We start from the raw sequence: 19,247 nt of genomic DNA on the forward strand, positions 1-19,247 counted from the left end.
TAGAACCTGGGAGGGGGGGGAGGGGGAGGGGGGGAGGTTAGTAGGCATTAGAGATTGGGGATTGGTCATAGCTTTGACCTAGCCGACAACTCCGGTGTCTTATCCCTAGCCCCCCCCCCCTTCCCCCCGAGTCTTAGCCCTAGACGACACCCCCGGTGTATTGGATACCTCACAACTTCTTCACCGTCTGACAAAGAGGGACTGCCAGGAGAAAGGGGGTGTGGCTTCAGAGAAAGGGCCGTGGCTGTGTGATAATGCCGCGATCGCGAGTCACGGCCCCTGTTTCTCGTCACTATGGTGGCATGGCCAGCGCTCATTGAGCTGCTGGCATATGCCCCCAGTCCCTCTAACTCCTGTGAATAGACGCTGTGCGCATGGTGTCTGTTCAACGCTGCTTCGCTAAGCAGGGCAGCGAGTACAGGATCCTCCCAACTGCCCTCCCCCTCCTCCCCCACACACACCGTGGGACACTGCTGCCCGCGGGTGGGACAAAAAACGGGACAGTCCCGTGAAAATCGGGATGCTATTAGCCCTAGCTGCCACCCCCACAATCTTAGCCCTAGAGCCCTAGCTGCAGCCCCAGGCTGGTTAGGGGAGGAGACAGGCATTCTAATTGTCAGGATGCCGGTCACGTGACCGCCTACATCCCGACCTCTGGGATCCTATATCACAACCTTTTAACCTTGGAAGAAGTTACCTGTATTTTACTCAATACATAAGTGTTATTAGTTGACTGTATATTTTATAGGAAGAAATTGATACTTTAAAGTTGAGATTGTATTTCAGATATCATCTTTGGGGTGATGTATCAAACCTTCTAAATAGGACCCGTTGCCCATAGTAACCAGCTTCTATCTGACCGGGTGCGTGTGGCTAAATTGGATTCTGATTGGGAATCAGGAACTTAGGGCCTAATTCAGACCTGATCGCTCCTCTGTGAATTTGCAGAGTATTGCGATCGGATAGTTGCCGCCCAGACAGAGTGAAAAACCGCCCCGTGCAAGTCTGCGCATGCCGTGCGAAAAGCCTTGCAAACGGCGGTCAGCTGCAACTCACTCACCATCTAATGTTTTTTCCAATCTGTGCGCAGCCAGCCAGAACTTACTCCTACAGTGCGAAAGAATCAGGCTGATCGGGGCCGGAGCTGACGTCACACACCCTCCCTGAGAACACTTAAGAACGCCTGCGTTTTCCCTGACACTCCCAGAAAATGGACAGTTACCACCCCCAAACGTCCACTTCCTGTCGATCAGCCTGCATTCGCCTAGCAATCACATAAAACGCAGGATTTTTTTGCAGTTTGGCCTCGCGCCTGGGCATTACATCCCATACACCTGCGCAGTCATTTGATAATCGGACGCCTTGCGATTTCGCACAACAGCGATCAGGTCTGAATTAGGCCCTAATACTACCCGTCTTAACATCCACATCTTTTCCCAAGACCCTTGTCTTATGACTGCCCCTTCTCCGTGTCTCTTGTCTATAATTGGGTGGTCTTCTGTATGCCGCCGGCCGGGCTCCCGACGTCCAGCATCCCGGCGCCGGAATCCCGACCGCCGGCGTACCGACATCTTTTCTCCCTCTTGGGGGTCCTCGACCCCCCTGTAGGGAGAATAGATAGCGTGGTGCGCGTGGCGCGCCACCGCGCCCGCAGGGGGCTCATTTGCGCTCGCCCACCTGTCGGTATGCCGGTGGTTGGGATTCCTGCGCCGGTATACTGGCGGCCGGGAGCCCGGCCGCCGGCATACACTACTACACCCCTATAATTCCCCTTCTCTGTCATTCATACAGTCTGTTTCCTATCCCTCTCTCTTCTCTCTCCGCATCCTCTGCAAAGCACATATCCTTCCCTGCTTGTCTTCTCCCCAATCTCATCATTATCTTACTACATTTCAGCTGCCTCCTCCTTTCTTACAAATAACCACAAATTGAAGGTTTCGCAATGCCCTTTGTAAATGTCCTTGAACTTTGGCTGCCATGACAACACAATGCCTCTCCGAAGTCACCATCGGTTTCCTTTTATCTGTCGCCTATGTCCCTTTTACCCATAATGTCACATATTTGCGGAACAGAGGAATCCTAATGTGACCCTGCAGCTCTCACATAAATGAGAAAGAGACAGGGCACGGGACTGGGGGGTGGGGTGCAGGTAGGCAGAAGGAGAGGTGGAGAGCTGAGATTTGGAAGACAGATGGGGCTATTAGAAAGACACCCACGGAGGCAATTTGATGCGAGGAACAGACTCATCCTTGGAACAGAGGGGAAAAGGCTGCTGAGGAATCAGAAGAGAGAGAGAGAGATGTTCTGGAATGAGGGGAATTGAAGATGAATGCATTTGTATTATTCATAGACTTGATGAAACATAATTACATGTACACTGTATACCAGCTTCTATCTCCCCATGTTCCCACTCTCTCTCTCCACTTGAATTCTGCATCACACTCAACCTACAAGACAATGCCTGTAATTGGGAGGGGTGTAATTAACAAGGTAACCTTTGCAGATGAAAACAAGTTCCTACGCGCCATTAAATAGTAATTACAGTTTACAGCAAAACATTATCACACTGTGATATAACAGGCTGAACGCTTCGCAGCATAACTCCTGGGTGCCTCATTGCCCAAAAGACTCATCACGACTGCTGAGTGCAGATGGCTGGAGGAAGACAACATAACTAGATCCCCCATGCTGCTTTTACACCCCTCTGTATGTTATATGCAGCATCCTGCACACTGGGTGGAAAGTGAAGAGAACACGAACACAGCAGCGTGCAGAGAATAGTTGCATCTCTAGGGGAGCCAGCTGCGTATTGTGTGCGTTATCTGTAGTGTTCACAAGCCTCTCAGCATTGTATGGTTGCAGGAGATAAGGCATCTGGACCTGCCAGCTGGAGGGGTAATGGTGACTACCCAGGTCTCCGAGGCACATATCCAGGGAGTACCTGGCATTCAATAAACTACCAGGGCATGCTGAGACTTGTTGTTCCACCTCATCTGGAGAGACAGCCTTTGCCGACTTCAAATTTAGAATGATATCATCAGAATAATATATGCATTATTTATTATTAACATTTTATTCAAATGTATTTATATAGTTTCAGCATATTCTGTTGCAATTTACAATTGGGAACAAAACTGTCGACAGTTAACATTTTGACAAGAAAATGTAAAAATGATTGAGCTGCCAACATGCAGCATGTCGGCATATTCAGTATGTCGACAGTGACCATGGTGGAGATTTAACTGAGCTTGCAGTGAGATATGGTGGAGAGTGAAAGTACCAAACAATCCGCTCCTAACTGCCATGTTACATACAGGCTGTGTTTGAAAACTGACAGGAGTGGATTGGTTTGTACTTTATCTCTCTTCACTTTATATCTTTCCAAGCTTTGAATATCGATATTTCCCCCATGTCGACATTCATTGGGGGGTATTCAATTGTTTGAAAAGTCAGTTGGGTGTCTATTTTTTCCTATCTAATAGACAGGAAAAAACAGACACCCAACTGACTTTTCAAACATTTGAATTGCCCCCATCATGTCTACATGGATAATATGACGACAAGCATTTCCTGATGGTCTAGGGGTGCCTTCAGCATCTTCTTCTAGATCCTGGTGGTCATGAGAGGATCAGATCCAGTGCATATGTCTGAGAAGCAGCGTTCCGGTAAGTAGATCTCCCCTATCCCTCCCCCTAGTGTCTAACACTACCCCCACCCCCAGTCTAACCCTAGTATGGAAATTTGGATTTAATACAAGCGATTCATACCAATGATTTAGGGCTTTCCAGCCATAAAACTGTACTGTAAGTTGGTTTGTCTGCTATTCCAGCTGTTTTCAATGAAGATTTATCAAAGTGATATATTTTGCTAAATTCTGGACTAGCTCTTCCGGATGTTTGCTGACGCTCCTGATTCCTGTGATGAGACAAAGCTCAGTGCTTCCCGATGAAGTGGGAGTCCTGGTACTTACAATCACATCACAATATTCAATCTGTATTGGAATGAAACACGTACGTTTGTTTGTGCTATGGGATATTACACACAACATAATATGAGCTTTGTAAAGACATAGAGGATCCATCACTGGAAAAATAATCACTGGGTAAGTAATCCTATATATATATAGTTTTGGCTACATCTATATTTATTTATGTGGCGCAAGGATTTACTAATTGTTTTTAAATTTCACTCATTGATGTATCTTCTGACCTGACTCCTGGACATGACCGTAAGGTATGCAGTCACAATGTCTCAGTTTAAAATGCCGGCATTCACACTGTCGATAGCAGACAATGTCAACATGGTTAAAATGTTGACATTATTACAATAACACCTGTAAATGTCGGCAATGACAGAATGTAGACATTTCCAGTAGGCTTAGAGTTACTGTTAGCATTAGGGACAGAATAACAACAAAAAGAGAAAGACAACATTTCATCAATGTCAACATAACATCAGTGCTGACATACTAAATGACGATATTATGAATATGTCAACATGACCATGTCAACATTCTCACGTCAACATTGTGAATATCGACTAAATATACAACACCAGACTATGATATAGTTATTTAGTTTGCTCTATAGACGCCCAACATGACCTGACCACTGGCCATGATCATAATACATATCTATTAAACCCTATACAGAGGGGATGTGGTTAAGATACCGGCAGTCGGAATCTTGAACCTGGAATCCCGACACTCGTCAGAATGCCGACACCGGAATCCCGACATGGTCAGGAGCCTAACGCCGGAATCTCGACAGACGGCATCCCGGCCATAAGTATAGAGGGTGGGTTAAAGCCGGGTGGTGGTGGGGGGTTTAGGCGCCACCAAGGGGTGTTAGGGGTTAGGCTGTGGGTCAGGGAGGGTTAGGCACCACCGGGGGAAGGTTAGGTTTAGGCACTAAAAGGGAAGGGTTAGGGTTAGGCCATGGGTAGGGATTGATAGGTTTAGGTGGTAGGGGAAAGGAGACTGCATACTTAACTCGCCCCTGTCGGGATTTTAAAGATCGGGATGCTGGTGTTGGTATTGTGGCCGCCTGCATCCCGTCCATCGGTCACACATACCGAACCCATACAAGTATAGGACGCTACGCCCCCAACATTACTTTAATAATGGTCATGATCATAATACAATTCTATTACCTTCTATACAGACATAGGACACTACACTCCCAACATGACCTGACCACTAGACATGACCATAATACATCTATTACCCTCTATTACCTTCTATACAGACATAGCACACTACACCCCCAACATGACCTGACCACTAGACATGACCATAATACATCTATTACCCTCTATTACCCTCTATACAGGCATAGGACACTACACCCCCAACATGACCTGAGCACTAGACATGACCATAATACATCTATTACCCTCTATTACCTTCTATACAAACATAGGACACTACACCCCCAACATGACTTGACCACTAGACATGACCATAATACATCTATTACCCTCTATACAGACATAGGACACTACACCCCCAACATGACCTGACCACTAGACATGACCATAATACATCTATTACCCTCTATACAGACATAGGACACTACACCCCCAACATGACCTGACCACTAGACATGACCATAATACATCTATTACCCTCTATACAGACACAGGACACTACACCCCCAACATGACCCGATCACTAGACATGACCATAATAACGAGATTTATGGTAAGAACTTACCTTTGTTACATCTCTTTCTGCGAGGTACACTGGGCTCCACAAGGATTGGACAATGGGGGTATAGAGTAGGATCTTGATCCGAGGCACCAACAGGCTCAAAGCTTTGACTTTTCCCAGAATGCACAGCGCCGCCTCCTCTATATGTTGGTATAGTGCGATGGATCGATACCATAGGTGTGCAGTGGGGAGCCTTAGATAAAGTATTACCTCAGGAGTTACCTTGTATACAGACAGAACGAGACTTGAGATGTATATCTTGTTTATATAGTACTGAAATAGCAGGATCAATACAACAGGTTTCAGTATCATCAGCTTATGTCCTTCTCCCTCAGAGACTCTTCTAGAATAACCACATGTGAGGTAAAACAAACAAGTACATAACATATGCAACAGAAAAACACTACATCTCTGTAACTATACAGCGCCATCTGCTGCCCCTGTACGGTAACTACATGCATATAAACGAAACCATAGTCTGTTGTCCATATTTCAACACCCCTTCTCAACAGACTGGGTTTCTTCAGTTAGACCCATCTTTGACGTAAGTCTCCAATGTCTCTCTCTGGTAAGAGGCTTAGTCATGATATCAGCTGTCATATCTTCTGTTGGGCAATAGTTCAACTCTATAAGACCTTGTTCCTGTAGATCCCTCAGGAAGTGATGCTTGACATCAATGTGCTTGGTTCTTGGGTTCACTCTTTCTGTTTGCGCTAATGCAAGGCATCCTTGATTATCCTCATATATCTTGATAGGTTCTTCTTGAGGCATTCCTAGGTCTGATAGTAGTTGCATTAACCATACCACTTCTTGACTGGCGTGAGCTGCTGCAATATATTCAGCTTCTGTAGAAGATAGTGCTACGGTAGACTGCTTCTTGCTTGTCCAGCTGATTAATCCTTCTCCAATAGAGAATAGATATCCACTTGTGGATTTTCTGTCACTTGTGTCTCCAGCCCAATCTGCGTCAACGTATCCTGTTAACTTGTGACTTGTGTTTGCTGAGAGCTTAAGCTTCTTGTTAATCGTTCCCTTTAAGTAACGAATTACTCTCTTAACTGCGTTCCAATCCATCTTTGTTGGTTTAGAGACTTTTCTGCTTAAAATCCCGACTGCTGTGGAGATATCTGGTCTGGTGACGGTTGCAATGTATAGCAATTTTCCTATAGCTTTTCTGTATAGATGGTTGTCCTCTAACAGGTTGCTCTGATCATTTGGTTCCTTTTCATAGCTTGTCTCCATAGGAGTGCTTGCTGTCTTTGCATCTTGCATACCAAATTCCTCAATGGTTTCCTGAATTTTGTATTTCTGACTTAGTGTGAATGTTCCATCACTTTCTCTTGAAATTTGCATTCCCAAGTAATGCGTTATGTGGCCGAGGTCTTTTGTTTCAAACCGACGGTTTAGTTCTTGTAACAATTCAACTTCGTCCCCTTCTTGTTCGAAACAAACTAGCAAATCGTCCACGTAAATTAATACATAGAACCATCTTCCCCCTATCAACTTTGTATAGAGACATGGGTCTGCTTTGCTTCTGATGAATCCCTTTTCTGTCAGAACTCCATTTATCTTTGTATTCCATGCTCTTGCTGCTTGTTTAAGACCATATATACTCTTGTTCAGTTTACATACGTGATCTGGGTTCTGAGAATTCACGAAGCCTGGTGGTTGTTCCATGTATATATCTTCCTTTAGTTCACCGTGTAGGAAAGCCGTCTTTACATCGAAATGTTTCACTTGCATACCCTTTATGGCTGCTGTTAGGAGTAAGGTTCTAATGGTAGTGTGCTTCACAACTGGAGCAAACGTTTCATCATAATCTTCTCCAAATTTCTGTGAATATCCTTTAGCAACAAGTCTTGCCTTGTATCTTTCTATTTTTCCTTCAGAATCATACTTGACCTTAAAAGTCCATTTACATCCTATGGCCTTTTTGTCTAATGGTAGTCTGGTCAATGTCCATGTCTGATTGTCTTCCATTGATTCCATTTCTTCTTTTGCGGCTCCTAGCCATTTCTGTGCTTCTCTTTCAGAAAAATTAGCAATTTCTTCCCATGTTGCAGGTTCTTGTATGTTAATGGCTTTTGCTTTGTAAGATAAACGTGTAGGTGCTTTTCCCTTATTTTCTCTTGAAGAGCGTCTCACACCCTCGGATGCACTCTCATGAGTGTCGCTGGTATTTGTCTTGTGTTGTACTTCAACTTCTTGAGTGATCTCTACTTCATCTGTTTCTTTGGATTTGGTGCTTTCTTCTTCTTCAGTAGAGTCTACTGGAGTTATGACATCATCTCGTGTTTCTTCTATGAATGTCACACTGTTGCTTATAACTACTTTTCCAGTTCTTGGATTTAAGATTCTGTAGCCTTTTGAATGTTCACTATAACCGACTAGAACTCCCTCTTCTGCTCGGTTCTGCAACTTGCTTCGTCTTTCAGCAGGAATGTAAACGAAGGCTCTGCATCCAAAAACTCTAATGTGCTTTAAGCTGGGTTTCTTACCGTGCCACAGCTCATATGGTGTCTTCCTTACTGCTTTGGAAAGTAGTCTGTTTTGAAGATAGGTGGCTGTTGCTGCTGCTTCACCCCAATATTTATCAGGTAGTCCTGAATCTGTAAGCATGCACCTTATCATTTCTGTTAGTGATCTGTTTTTCCTCTCAGATACGCCATTTTGCTCTGGTGTATATGGTACTGTCTTCTGATGCTCAATACCGAGTCCTCTTAAGTACCGTTCTATTTTCTGTCCTGTGAACTCACCTCCATTGTCGCTGCGAAGAGTTAGCATATTCCTCTTGAATCTGTTTCTGGTCATGTTCACATAGTCTTGCAGCTTTTCAAAGACTTCATCTTTACTTTTTATTAGATAAGTGACTGTGAACCTGGAGTAGTCATCAATGAATGTCAGCATATACCTTTTGTCTCCTACGGTTCGCGTTTTCATAGGTCCGCATACATCACTATGTACCAGGTCTAGTGGTCTGGAAGCTCTGTTTTCACTTTTCTTAGGAATTGTAATCCTCGTTGCTTTTGCTTTTATGCAACATTGACACTTCATCATTTCTGAACAGTCTGACACTTTGAGATCCCTGGCTAGGTCTCTCTTCTGCATTTCCTTTATGCAATCTGGGTGTCTGTGTCCTAATCTTCTATGCCACTTGTGAATACAGTCAGCGTGTTTCTGTGTACTCAGCTTTGCCTGCTGTGCTGCGATATCCAGACAGTATAAATGTTCTTTTATTCTGGCTGTAGCTAGTGTTTCTCTTCCGTTTTGGATAAAACACTTATTATTCTGAAACTTTACAGTAAGTCCTTTTTCTACTAGATTCTTTACTGATAGCAGTGCTCCCTCAAGCTTGGGAACATATAGCACATCTGTTACGGGTATTTCTGTATAGCTGCCATTACCCTTGGAGCATAGGAATTGACCATTCCCTTTCCCTTCTGCAATGATATTTGTTCCATCTGCTAGGTAGATTGTTTCTTTATGGTTCAAATCAAGTTCAGTAAAGAAGTCCTTGTTATTTGTCATGTGACTAGTCGCTCCTGAGTCTACATACCACTTTTCTGATAATTGGGTTACTGTCGCTTTAAATGTTCCATTCCACTTGTGTGCTCCTGTATCTGTAAGTGTGGCTTTGACTCTTTGTTTGTATAATCTTTCTGGTGGTTTGTGCTGCTCTGTCTTCCATATGGTGCAATCACTTTTCAGGTGACCCACTTTCTTGCATCTGAAACATGCTCTTGTTTCCCTGGTGTGTGGCTTAGTATCCGCCATTTTAAGTGCTTTCTCTGTGTCACTTTCAGTATTGCACTCTGTAAGCTCCTTTCTGCGTTGATACTCCTCTATGAGCCTGTTCTTCACAAAGTCTGGTGTGATTTCTGCTTCAGGTCTCATTTCTAGTGCGTTTATTAGTGCACTGTATGTATCTGGTAAACTGCAAAGGAGGATGGCTACTATGTGGTTGCTTTTGATTTCTTCACCCATTGACCTGAGCTGTATGGTTATCTCTAGTAGTGCACTGATGTGTTCTTGCATTGTCTTGCCTTTATTAAATCTCATTTGATATAATTTTCTTAATAGGAATAGTTTGCTGTTCAAACTTGCTCCTTCATGCACTCTCTGCAAAGCACACCACATGCCTTTAGCTGTACTCTCTTGTCTGATGTGTATAAGCTGTTCATCTTCCACTAGTAAACTTATAGTGGCTCTTGCCTGTCTGTCCTTCTTAATCCACTGCTGATCCTCTCCTTCAGGTCTGTCTGCATTTATAACATCCCATAAATCATCTCTGGTTAATAGCATTTCTACTTTAAACTTCCATGTTTGATAGTTCTCATTAGAAAGCTTGCTTGCAGCTAGTCTGAGATCTGTGTAATTTGCCATAACCCTTCCTTGTATAGATCTCTCTATTCTTCTGTGGTATTAAACTTGTTTTACTCACAGTTTTCTTTCCAAGGTTCTCCTGGGTTGTTTCTTGTGCGTTACACAGTCTGCTGTCTGCGCCTGCTGGGACTTGCAGTGCGACTCGTGATCTGGATGCTGCTTGGGATGCACTCCTGAAAACTTTATCTTATACAGACTCCAGTCTGGGCCCATAACCTGTTGGTATAGTGCGATGGATCGATACCATAGGTGTGCAGTGGGGAGCCTTAGATAAAGTATTACCTCAGGAGTTACCTTGTATACAGACAGAACGAGACTTGAGATGTATATCTTGTTTATATAGTACTGAAATAGCAGGATCAATACAACAGGTTTCAGTATCATCAGCTTATGTCCTTCTCCCTCAGAGACTCTTCTAGAATAACCACATGTGAGGTAAAACAAACAAGTACATAACATATGCAACAGACAAACACTACATCTCTGTAACTATACAGCGCCATCTGCTGCCCCTGTACGGTAACTACATGCATATAAACGAAACCATAGTCTGTTGTCCATATTTCAACACTATAACCCCGCCTCCCTGCACAGGAGCTCAGTTTTTAGTTAACCAGCCCAATGCAGTAGCTGGAAAAGAGACGACAATGGTTAGTAGCCACATACACCACACTCTCACGACAAGAGAAGTGTCAGTGGCTAATGCCATACCAACCCAAAGAAGCTAAGTGCATCAGGGTGGGCACCTTGTCGAGCCCAGTGTACCTCGCAGAAAGAGATTTAACAAAGGTAAGTTCTTACCATAAATCTCGTTTTCTGCTGCGGGGTACACTGGGCTCCACAAGGATTGGACAATGGGGATGTCCTAAAGCAGTTCCTTATGGGAGGGGACGCACTGTAGCGGGCACAAGAACCGGCGTCCAAAGGAAGCATACTGGGAAGCGGCAGTATCGAAGGCATAGAACCTTATGAATGTGTTCCCGTAGGACCACGTAGCCGCCTTGCACAATTGGTCAAGGGTCGCACCACGTTGGGCCGCCCAAGAAGGTCCAACAGACCAAGTAGAATGGGCCATAATGTGAGCAGGAGCTGACAGACCAGCCTTCACATAAGCATGTGCAATCACCATTCTAATCCATCTGGCCAGGGTCTGCTTGTGAGCAGGCCAGCCATGTTTGTGAAATTCAAACAAAACAGAGAATCAGATTTTTTGAATGGAAGCAGTTCTCTTCACATAGATACGGAGAGCCCGTACCACATCCAAAGACCGCTCTTTGGTAGACAAATCAGGAGAGACAAAGGCCGGAACCACAATCTCCTGATTAAGGTGAAACGAAGAAACCACCTTAGGCAAATATCCAGGACGAGTCCGAAGAACCGCCTGATCACGGTGAAAAATCAGATATGGGGAACTACAAGACAAGGCTCCCAGATCCGACACTCTTCTAGCAGAGGCAATAGCCAGCAAGAACACCACCTTAAGGGAAAGCTACTTAAGGTCAGCTGAACCCAGGGGTTCAAACGGAGGCTCCTGCAATGTCTCCAAAACCACTGACAAGTCCCAAGGAGCCACAGGCGGGACATAGGGAGGTTGGATACGCAACACACCCTGAGTGAAAGTATGAACATCAGGTAAAGTCGCAATTTTTCTCTGAAACCACACCGACAAGGCAGAAATATGAACCTTGAGGGAGGCCAGACGCAGGCCTAAATCTAGGCCCTGCTGCAGAAAAGCCAAAAGTTTGGCTGTACTAAACTTGGAAGCGTCATAATTATTAGATGCGCACCAAACAAAGTAGGAATGCCAGACCCTATGGTAAATCCGAGCAGAAGCCGGTTTCCGGGCCCGCAACATAGTTTTAATGACCTCTTCAGAAAAACCCTTAGCCCTGAAGACGGAAGCTTCAAGAGCCACGCCGTCAAAGACAGCTAGGTCCTGGTAGACACAGGGGCCCTGAATGAGGAGGTCTGGGCGTTGTGGAAGTATAAGTGGACGCTCTGATGATAGGCCTTGCTGGTCTGAGAACCAGTGCCGTCTGGGCCACGCTGGAGCTATGAGAAGCAGATTTCCTTTTTCTTGCTTGAACTTCTGAATTACCCTGGGCAGGAGTGACACCGGAGGGAACACGTACGGCAGCCGAAACCTCCACGGCACCGCCAGCGCATCCACGAATGCTGCTTGAGGATCCCTTGTCCTTGTTCCGAAGACCGGAACCTTGTGATTGTGTCGAGACGCCATCAGATCTACATCTGGAAGACCCCACTTTTCCACTAGGAGTTGAAACACTTCTGGATGGAGGCTCCACTTGCCGTCATGCACGTCCTGACGACTGAGAAAGTCAGCTTCCCAATTCAGGACTCCTGGAATGAATATTGCCGATATGAGCGGTAGATGGCGTTCCGCCCAACGTAGAGTCCGTGAGACTTCCTTCATTGCCAAACGGCTTCGAGTGCCGCCTTGGTGATTTATGTAAGCCACTGTGGTGGCGTTGTCCAACTGTATTTGAACAGGACGGTTCTGAATTAAATGCTGGGCCAGGTTCAACGCATTGAAGACCGCCCGCAGTTCCAGAATGTTGATCGAGAGGAGAGATTCCTCCTTGGTCCACCGACCCTGAAGGGAGTGTTGCTCCAGCACCACGCCCCAACCTCTTAGACTGGTATCTGTCGTCAACAGGACCCAGTTGGATATCCAGAAGGGACGGCCCCTGCACAACTGTTGGTCCCGGAGCCACCAAAGTAGCGACAGACGGACCTCCGGAGTCAATGAGATCATATGAGACCTGATCCGGTGAGGCAGGCCATCCCACTTGGCTAGAATCAGCCTCTGGAGGGGGCGAGAATGTAATTGAGCATACTTCACCATGTCGAATGCTGAGACCATGAGGCCCAGCACCTGCATTGCCGATACTTGCGGACGAGAAAGGAAGCAACGAATCCTGTCCTGAAGCTTCAGGACTTTCTCCTGAGACAAGAACAACCGCTGGTTGTGAGTGTCCAATAGCGCTCCCAGGTGCACCATGCTCTGAGCAGGGACCAGGGAGGATTTCTTCCTGTTAATGAGCCACCCGTGGGCTTGTAGAAACCGGACGGTCATATACAGATGACACAGAAGAAGTTCTGAAGAATTTGCCAGGATTAACAAGTCGTCCAGGTACGGCAGTATCCTGACCCCTTGACGGCGGAGTACCACCGTCATCACCGCCATTACTTTGGTGAAGACTCGCGGAGCCGTTGATAAACCAAAAGGTAACACCCAAAACTGGTAATGAAGGTTGCCAATAGCGAACCTCAGGTATTGCTGATGTGACGCTGCTATAGGAATATGCAGGTAAGCATCCTGTATGTCCAAGGAGACCATGTAGTCCCCAGGTTCCAAGGCCAGAACTATATTTAAGGGGCAGACTAGATGGGCCAAGTGGTTCTTATCTGCCGTCAAATTCTATGTTTCTATGTTTCTATAGACCGAAGGGTTTCCATACGGAACTTGGAAACCTTCACAAACCTGTTCAATGCCTTGAGGTTGAGAATGGGCCGGGAGGACCCATTCAATTTCGGAACTAGAAACAGCGGAGAATAGTACCCCCGGCCCCTCTGAGCAAGAGGCACCTGTACTACAACTCCTGTATCCAGGAGGGTCTGTACCACCGAATGCAGAGTGTTTGCCTTTGCCTGGTCCGACGGGACATCTGTCTGGCAAAATCGAAGAGGGGGACGGTTTTTGAAGGCTATGGCGCAACCTCGATTGACGACTTCCCATACTCAGGCATCTGAAGTGGTCTTCAACCATTCCTGGGTATACCCTAGAAGCCGGCCCTCCACCCTGGGATCCCTGTCATGCGGCAGGCTTATCGGTCTTGGAAGCTGGCTGACGGGCAGCCCAGGCTCTTTTGGGCTTCGGCTCACCAGGTGTGGAAGTGCGGGCCTGCTTGTGGTACGCCTGACCTTTTGCTTTACCTGAAGGGCGAAAGGGGTGAAAGGACGTACTTTTAGCCTTCGACGCAGAAAGAGCGGTATTTGGTAGACAGGCAGTTTTGGCAGTAGCCAAGTCAGCCACTATATTATTTAAGTCCTCCCCAAACAGAATATCTCCCTTGAAAGGGAGTACCTCCAGGGTTTTTCTAGATCCACAGACCAGGATCTCAGCCACAATATCCGGTGAGCCAGGACTGATGTAGTAGAGGCCTTGGCTGCTAGGATACCGGCATCCGAAGCCGCCTCTTTAATATAGCGAGAAGCTGTGACAATATATGACAAGCATTGTCTAGCATGATCAGAGGAGATTTCAGCATCTAACTCCAAGGCCCACGCTTTAATAGCCTCGGCAGCCCATGTAGCTGCAATAGTGGTGCGCAGCACCCGTGAGGGTGTAAATCGCTTTCAGACAACCCTCCACACGCTTATCCGTAGACTCTTTTAGAGACGTGACGGTAGTGACAGGTAGAGCTGAGGAAACCACCATCCTAGCCACATGTGAGTCCACTGGAGGAGGTGTTTCCCAATTCTTAGACAGCTCTGGCGCGAGGGGATAGCGAGCCAGCATCTTCTTGTGAGGCACAAACTTCGTACCCGGGTTTTCCCAGGGTTCCTGACGTATATCCACTAGGTGTTCAGAGTGAGGTAAAACTTGTTTAACCACCTTCTGACGCTTGAACCTATCTGGTTTCTTAGGAGGGACGGATGGCTCGGGAGCATCCGTAATCTGTAGAATTAACTTAATAGCCTCCAAAAGATCAGGAACATCCACATGTGAACTACCCTCCCCATCAGCCGTATCTGAGTCAGAACCTGTGGGGTCAGTATACGTGCCGTCTTCATCAGACGAGGTGTCAGTGACAGCAGTAGATTGTGAGGAGACAAGCGCTGGCTTAGAGGACCCCTTGGACTTAGGCGAGCGATGGTCAGACTTTTTAGTAGTCAGGGACTGGTTCAACTTCTTTCACTGAGCAGATAAATCGTCCGCCCACGGCAGGTAAGCTGCAGGGACCACATACGGTTGTACCGGCATTGGAGGTCCCATAGGGGATGTTAGTTTATGAACTAGCGTATACAGAAGTGTGGAAAAAGCGGCCCACGGTGGGTCAGTATGCGCCTCCGTTGCCACAGTCCCACTAGGGGGCAAGGAGCCCCCAGAACCAGATCCCACAGCTGCTATATTCTCCTCATATGGGTCTGTGGCTTCAGCAACACCGACAGTGTGTTCAGCCCCAGAACCGTTACCCTCAGAAGCAGACATGATATAACTTGCAGTATGAGGTAACACAGTACAATTATCAGCAGCACTATACCTCTAAACCCAAACCCCTGCGCAGTGTAGTCAGCACTAGCAGAGATAAAGGAGAGATATGGTGACTAAATCACAGAGAAAAATACGTAATACAGTATATCTTTGTGAAAATCCTATATTTAGATAAAACCTGACGCTCCAAGCCCCCTCAGGTTATAGAATATAGGGATAGCAGGTTGAGTGAAAGACACGAAATGGACACCACTCAGCTATCAAATGCACACACAAATAGTCACAGCCTGTACAATGCAGAGGTTATTACTAACAATAATACTGCACTGGACTAGCTTACACAGCTATATAACAATAGATATAACAGTACACAGTCAGAACTGGATGTATATCACAGGATAATTGTACTATAAAACCCTGACTAAATGCACTCTTTCTTAACTATCACTGTATAAAAAGGCAGGTAGAATACTTAAGTGTCATGTAAAGGCACAGCGCTGACAACCAGGCGGCTTTACATAGGAGGATTTGCCCAAGCAGTCCCAGGAACAGTGAGCTGAGGGATAATGGCACCGCAGACACTGACAGGGAGTGAGGAAAAGACAGATATGCAGCTCCAGGGCGGGAACACTTGCTAGAAATGGCGCCCTGGGGCTGGGGGAGGGGCTTCAGGTCTAAGCCTTATCCCCCTGCTGGCAAAACCACCGGGTACTGTGGGCGATATAATAATCGGTTTAGAGAGAAAACCTGACCTGCACCCATGCCCTGGTGATCTAGTGGGATCGCCTGTACTGCCACAGTGTCCACCGCCAGCGCGCGTGGCCCGCCTCCCACTGACCACGTCGGATCGCGATAAAGACCTGGTCCCGCAAGCGGGACCCACTTACCACCTCCCGAACTGCGGCCACGTGATCCTGGAGAGCCCCAGCCGTGTGTGTCTAACGTGAAGAAAACCGGAGCCTCCGCTGTAGGTACCCGGCAACCAGGGCTCGGGAGTGTACAGCGCCGCTGGGGAGAGCTGGAGCTGCAGCAGTGAATGTCACAAGACATTTACCACCGCTGCTGCCCTGGAAGTCTTCACTTTTTCTTCACAAAAAAGCTCCTTTTAGGGCTGCCTGGAGCAGCCCCCCTGTTAAGTGCCTGCTTACTGCAGCACCAGAGACAAGAGAAAAACAAACGGCTGCGCTGAATGTCAGGAAGATATGTATAAATGTGAAGAGAGCCAACGTAAATAAATGCAATATTTATTAATAATAAAAATAGGACCCGCCCTCACACACACCTTGCTCAGGTGTAACTACAAGGTGCACATCGATCTCTATCTACACTGGACCCTCCGTCTACATCTCCCGTCGCCAGCGGCTTTAACACGCACGCCGCTACAGTCAGCTTGTGAATAGACGGCTATCTCCCCTCCGCTGTACAGCTCATGTGGGTATTGCAGGACATTTATGCCGAGGACGCTCGGCTTTGACCAGCCCACCGGAGAGGTATTGTGATTTGTCTTAACCGAGGGACATATTCCCAATTGGGAAAGTATCCGTGCACCTTGTTTTTCTGTCTGTTTAATAGAAATCAACTATATTAAGTGGAATACGGACTTTCACCATCAAGGATACGTCCGCCATCTCAGTATCAACCACGAGCTATTATCAGACATTACGAGTAAATTATAATATGACTCTTTTTAATATTATTCTCATACCGGTATATATGTCTTAAACCTATTTTTATTATTAATAAATATTGCATTTATTTACGTTGGCTCTCTTTACATTTATACATATCTTCCTGACATTCAGCGCAGCCGTTTGTTTTTCTCTTGTCTCTACCTCAATACCACACATAGTATTCCGGCAAGCGCAGCATTTCAGGAATTGTGACCTCCACAAGTATATCACATTTTGTTATATTTTTCACATGTAATTTGATGTTAAGGCGCTTTTTTAGCAGTTTTGTTTGGTTTTACTGCAGCACCAACTTACAAAACTGAGCTCCTGTGCAGAGGAGGCGGGGTTATAGAGGAGGCGGCGCTGTGCATTCTGGGACCAGTCAAAGCTTTGAGCCTGTTGGTGCCTCGGATCAAGATCCTACTCTACACCCACATTGTCCAATCCTTGTGGAGCCCAGTGTACCCCGCAGCAGAAACATCTATTACCCTCTATACAGACATAGGACACTACACCCCCAACATGACCTGACCACTAGACATGACCATAATACATCTATTACCCTCTATACAGACATAGGACACTACACCCCAAACATGACCTGACCACTAGACATGACCATAATACATCTATTACCCTCTGTACCAGTGTTTTTCAACCACTGTACCGTGGCACACTAGTGTGCCCTGAGCAGTCTCCAGATGTGCCGCTAGAGAAGCAGAGCCAGGCCCATCAGTGTTTTGCCGCTACTGTGGACCTGGAACGATCAATACTGGTGGGTTTAGTGGTTGCAGAGCCAGTTCTAATTTTGGGCCTGGGCAGTGTTGGGCACTTCTGGCTATCTGAGATGTGGCTCAGGAGTTACCTATGGAGAAGCTGTGACATGACATCCTAGGACACGCAACTGCACCATGCATCACCAGTATATTTGAGTGTGCTTTGGCAATAGTTAAGTTTTGTTCAGTGTGCCGCGAGTTGTAAAAGGTTGAAAATCTCTGCTCTATACAGACATATGACACTACACCCAGGGCCGGTTCTTAGGCGCTGTGCGCCCCGGGCGACAATAGGGGGCGTGGCTACGTACAGGGGGCGTGGTCATTTACGCCCCCTGTACAGACTGAAATGATGTGCGGTGCGCGATGACGTCATCGCGCACCGCACAGCAAAGGTCCTCTCCACGAAGGGAAACTAGACACGTTGCATCTAGTTCCCTTCGTGGAGAGGACCTTTGCTGTGCGGTGCGCGATGACGTCATCGCGCACCGCACAGTAAAGGACCTCTCCATGAAGGGAAACTAGACGTGTACGCGTCTAGTTTCTCTTCACAGTGGCAGCGGGGGGCAACGGGCAGCGGGGGGCACAGCAGCAGCGGATCTTGCCCTGGTGCGGCGCCCTCCGGAAGGCGGCGCCCCGGGCAAAAGTCCTGCTTGCCCGTGGCAAGATCCGCTACTGACTACACCCCAAACATGACCTGACCACTGGACGGGATCATAATTCAGTTCTATTACACCCTATACAGCCATAGGTCATAGGATACTTCTAAAATCGTTAAAATCAGGTCCACATGTGTAAAGGCAGGCACACACTAGACAATTCTCAACCAATAAAGATAAAGATTTCCTTTGAAATTCCCCCAGCTGCAAAATGAACGCTATAGAGCATACACACTGAGCGATACAGAGAACAATGGGGAAATGTATTAACCTGGAGAAGGGATAAAGCAGTGATGAGCGCAAGGTGATAACACACCAGCCAATCAGCTCCTAACTGTCATTTTTCAAATTTGTAATGACTGGCTGGTGCGTTATCACCTTGTGCTTATCACTGCTTTATCACTTATTTATCCCTTCTCCAGGTTAATACATCTGCCCCAATATCGGTCAGTAACGTCACCCCTCCATGAACATATGATCATGAAAGATTTAGCCAAAATTGGAGTGCATGTTCAGTTGATACAGATAAACGATAACGACCCACTGGAGCAAGCACTGTTATAGTGCATACGCACTTGACGATATGCACGAGTTTAACATTATTGTGCATATCGTCCACTTACATCGTCTAGTGTGTATGCCCCTTTAGAACTGTATTTACTCCTACATATCGGGTTGCAGCTTCAGTAGACAATGCTCTAGTTGTGTTTCTTTTCTGTGTTGATTTGTAAATAAAACGTTATCCGGCAGAGGAATAACAATTGCTGTGTGGTAATAGCCTGCATTGCATCACACTGTGACTTCCGCACACGT

At 46.5% G+C, this 19,247-nt stretch overlaps 1 protein-coding gene across 1 annotated transcript in view; it reads left to right on the top strand.

The window, feature by feature from the left end:
* The first annotated feature begins 3,940 nt into the window (after positions 1 to 3,940).
* The window catches only part of TMEM91 (transmembrane protein 91), a 122,947-nt gene continuing 107,640 nt past the window's right edge, over positions 3,941 to 19,247 (top strand). The window contains exon 1 of the mRNA XM_063937836.1: positions 3,941 to 4,102. The gene's annotated coding sequence lies outside the window, so the exon portion shown is untranslated. The remainder of the gene's footprint in view (positions 4,103 to 19,247) is intronic.

Source organism: Pseudophryne corroboree, chromosome 8 (assembly GCF_028390025.1).
Source record: "Pseudophryne corroboree isolate aPseCor3 chromosome 8, aPseCor3.hap2, whole genome shotgun sequence".
NCBI classification, from domain to species: domain Eukaryota; kingdom Metazoa; phylum Chordata; class Amphibia; order Anura; family Myobatrachidae; genus Pseudophryne; species Pseudophryne corroboree.